The following is a 4,458-nucleotide window of genomic DNA, read 5'->3' as shown; positions in this document are numbered from 1 at the left end:
ATGGCACCGGAAAGCTTTAGTTTAATTCTCTAGGGGCCTTGAGGGTATTAGGTAACTGCTGTGCACAATAAGGATCACAAGATCACAAGGAGCACTGGCACAGTCTAACAATTACAACCCCCTTTAAAAGCCATTGTTGTCCTCAGAGACTCCAGACAGGCCAGTCATTAGTGACAAAGCATCATCAACACACTTTCGAAATAGAAGGATGTAGCCTGCATGTAATGGAAGGAAATTGGACCAGTGAGACTATTCACCTGACCTACCTGAGCTTCATTTAAGGTCGGAACCAATCAAAGCTTGTAAATTAGCTTGAGATTCATGGGGAGTTAAAAAAAAAATATGTCTCGGCGGTGGTAAAAACATCTGATTTACTATTTCTGATTCCTTAAGCTGTTACATTAAGGAGATCTCAGCGCACCACCATAAAGAAAAAGGATGTTTCCCTCAAAGAGTTTCATTTGCTTGGTTTAAATTTCTCATTTAAGCATTGGCATTTCTAGACAGAAGCAAGGAAGGGTTATAGGGAGCTGGGGGGAAATCATGCATATTAGTTTTACATAATCATGTACCCTTACTTTCAAAGGATGAGCCGTAATATCCTGTATCCTGTGCTTCGGTGAGAACACCTGCCCAAGACTGATGGCAACATATAACAGCAAGGATCCACTGAATTACATCCTGTCACATAATTATCCCCCACATCCAGGAAGTTTAGTACCGTTGGCTTAGCCAGCTTCTAGAGTGATTGGCCAACAGATTAGCCAAGTCTATGTTCAACAGGCATCAGTCTCTGGAGGACCAATACCTACTGAATAGAGACTGTAAAGATAGGAGTTCAATATGAGGGCAAATTGTCTATCAAAGTCAGCCCTACAATGACCATACTTGATTTTGCAAGTTTAATGAAAGCATGGATATTTATATTATACTGTACATTATGATCAAATATAGCTTTATGTATTTGCTCAAATTGTTCCAGGTTTGGCAACTGAAACTTCCTTCAGTTGGCTCCTGTGACCCTTTGACATACCTCCCTATAGTTGGAGGTTTTTATTGTTGTTGTCTTAGCACTTCCTTGCTTGCTGGCACTACAGGATTTTCTAGGCCATGTTGTGTATTACCTGTCTCGGTCCTAGAATCAGCCATTTTCCAAGGAGACCTGGTTCCCTTTATTGGTGAATGGCATTGGTCTTGTTGCTTCGGGTCTTTTCAGCTGACAAGGCAAGAAAGTATATTTGTAAATACCAATCTGCGTATACGTGTATTTGTAAATGTTTCTATATGAAAATGTCTCTATCTGCATTAACCTAAACATGAATTCATACTGATGCCTGAAACTCTAATTAATTACTACTTGGATCATTTTGACCTTATTCCCTTGCTTATCTGTAAACTGCCACTCCAACAGTGAGAAACCTGGCTCCTACAAGCTGATATTAATTTATTTCATCAGTTCCAGTATACATGTATAGCAGTTTCGTAATTTTTAGCCCGTACAGACATGGGAAACAACTTCATTAACGAGAGGACGGCATTTACATACAGTCCACTTTGCCTTTAATCTTAACCGTCTCTACTCATTTCCAGAGTGACTTAGTTCAGCACATTTTCCCCTCATCGTCTTTATACAGATTCTTCTGTAAACTTTCTGCATTCCATAATTGGTTCCCTCAACCTCCTAAATGATCACCGCTTATTTCATATATCAATGTTCACTCTTTGTGCCATAAAGTTCTATGGATGTTGGCAAAAGCATAGTGGCACGTATCTACAATTGTAATATGATAAACAGTTTTATTTGCCTAAAAAAATTTCCTTGTGCTTCACATATGCAATTCTTTTCCCACCCAGAACCCTGGCAATTACTGATACGTTTACTTCGTCTTAGTTTTGCTTTTGCTAAAATGTCACATTATTATAACAATATAGTATTTCACTTTTTTTCAGACTGGTTTCTTTAACTTAGTAACACGTTTAACATTACCTATGCATTGTGAGGTTTAGATAGATCATTGCTTTTTATTGTTGAATCGTTTTCCATTGTAAAGATACACCAGAGTTTCTTTATAGATTCACATATTGAAGAACACATTGGTTGCTTCCAGTTTCTAGTCATTATAAAGTTACTATAAACACTGCATGCACATTGAATATGTGTATGAGTTTTCAAATTATCAAATACTTAGGAGGGTGACTTCTGAGTCATACAGTAAGATCACGTTTAGCGTTATAACAAACTGCTAAACTATCTCCCAAAATGGCTGTACCATCAAAACTGAACGAGAGCTCCTATTCGTCCACATCTTTTCCAGCAATTGGAATGGTCAGTTTTTAATTTAAAAAATTAGCCAAAAATAATAAGTGCACAGTGGTAAACTTGATACATAAAAGTAGATAAATGCTTTATGGTTAGATTTTTTAAAAATAATGTTCAAAGGTACGTTGAAGTTTCTTTAAATACAAACCCTCCTAAGTGTATATATCTTTGCTTATATAAAGAAACCATCAGCTCCTCGATGCGAGAAGGAGCATTAAAGTTATTTAGTAGAGCTTTGGTTCATGCACCAACATCACTGTCATCACCTGGAAGCTTCTTAGAAATGCAGTATCTTGGGTCTTAACCCAGACCTACTAATCAGGATCTGCATAACAGGACCTCCAAGTAAATTAGGTACAAGAAAGTTTAGGAATCGTTACTCAAGAATCATAATATCACAGATGCATAAAGGTGGAAGGAATCTGCCATTTGGCAGGTGAGGAAACTCTCCAAGAGCTCTGTGCTCGGTGCGTGCTTGCATGTATGCAATGCTGTGTCGCTGATCCTCTTGAGTACATATTTTCTCAAGGAAGGTGGTGACAGCTTGCTCAATTACTCAAAAAGAGTAAAAATAAGCTCAGGCTCATTACTCAGTAATACAAAACAATATAAATTTAATCCGAAGTCATGGTGAAAGTCATTGGGAAAATGATACTTACGTGAAACAAATTCAGTGCAAGGATAATTTACAAAGCCCATCAGTTGTGTACGCGAGGCAAGCCGGCAGTCATTCCTCGCTGAGCATTCACTGAGCAGAACTGTGCTGTCACTCACATTAAGGTAAAGCACCTGGTCTCCATCTGGCCTCCAGGAAAGCTAAAAATAATAATAAGGCATTTTTTATTTACCAATACCAGCCTTGCAGCTGTGAACTCTTAATCTTACGATAGCACTTAATCACCAGCTCACTAGAACATAAATAACCCCCGGGGCCAGGGATTGATGTAAACATTCTAAAATGTGAGCTCAAACCTGTAGCTGCCCCAGGAGAGTGGGGACAGTTACATCTCCCCCCTTCCTCAGCTGGGAACAAGTACCTGTAGAGAGTGCTGCCTTCTCAGCCCCACCTCCATGTCTTGATGAGGTCTGAGGTACAACATCTCAGGACCCGCCCAGCTAGCTAAGGCAGCGATGCCTTCGGGGACACCCAGAATTCATTCGACACTGTGAGTTTCAATCTGGGACGCAACACCTGAGATCCTTGCTACATGGATTTAGTAGAGATCCTACATGGATCCTTGCAACATGACCCCTAAGCCAGCACTTGGGAGCTTATTAGAAATTCAGACTCTCAGGCTGCACCCCAGATCTGCTGAATCAGAATCTGCATTTTCACAAAATACCCATGTGATTTATAGGCACACGAAGTTCCATTGGTAAGGAAGGAAATACAGTAAGGGACAAGTATCCAGGTGAGGGGAAGGAAAAGTTTTTCCTCTGCCCTTCAAGGCCTTCCAGTTGGACTAAGAATTAAATTAAACAGCAGGAGAAAAGTTTTATTATATGTGCAAGGAGGCCCAACAATGAAATTGAAACAGAAAAAAATGACCAAAGCACGCAGTTTTTATACTTTTCAGATAAAGAGACAATAAACTTGTGAACAATTGACAGGACAAAGAAAACTTGTGTTTGGGAGTTTTAATTAGTAAGCAATCCTAAACAGAATTTGGTCTGTGGTAGCAAAAAGTGACAGGGTTGTTTATATAGCCTCCTTGGTTCTAAATTTCCTGTCTCTGGTAATATGGATGTTTCTTTACCTCCTAGTACAGGGAGGTTGGCTTTCACATGGGAGATTTATTCCTTGATCTTAGGGGACAGAGGAGGGTCTGAGACCCTTCTTACACAAGCTGTCTCTTAAGTAACTTTTATTTAAAATAGCCAATATGCCAAAGTGGCACACTTTAGGATAGCCTGACCTTGGCCCCTAAACAGGCCATGCTTTGAGGGTGAGTAACTTACATTTCTACATTACATTTAGATAAGCCTTATATCTGAGAGCCATTAATATAGACATATACAGCAACATACAAACAACAACTTCCAAGGCTAAGGGAGATACACGTCATTACTAGGAATATAGCTTAAGTGCTAATACAAAGATGACTATTAGAATCGCTCGTTAGGGATAAGGTTAGCAA

General features: G+C 39.3%; 1 long non-coding RNA gene across 1 annotated transcript; it reads right to left on the bottom strand.

Annotated features, from left to right (window-relative positions):
* Nucleotides 1-887: 887 nt before the first annotated feature.
* Nucleotides 888-3,130, bottom strand: LOC123576197. The gene is made up of 2 exons (XR_006701216.1): nucleotides 3,011-3,130; nucleotides 888-1,216 (listed from the first exon to the last, which is right to left on the bottom strand). It is a non-coding gene; the product is annotated as an uncharacterized LOC123576197 (long non-coding RNA).
* Nucleotides 3,131-4,458: the final 1,328 nt, after the last annotated feature.

This window comes from Leopardus geoffroyi, chromosome C2 (assembly GCF_018350155.1).
Source record: "Leopardus geoffroyi isolate Oge1 chromosome C2, O.geoffroyi_Oge1_pat1.0, whole genome shotgun sequence".
In the NCBI taxonomy this organism is placed as follows: Eukaryota; Metazoa; Chordata; class Mammalia; order Carnivora; family Felidae; genus Leopardus; species Leopardus geoffroyi.
This window is presented reverse-complemented; position numbering and strand designations above follow the sequence as displayed.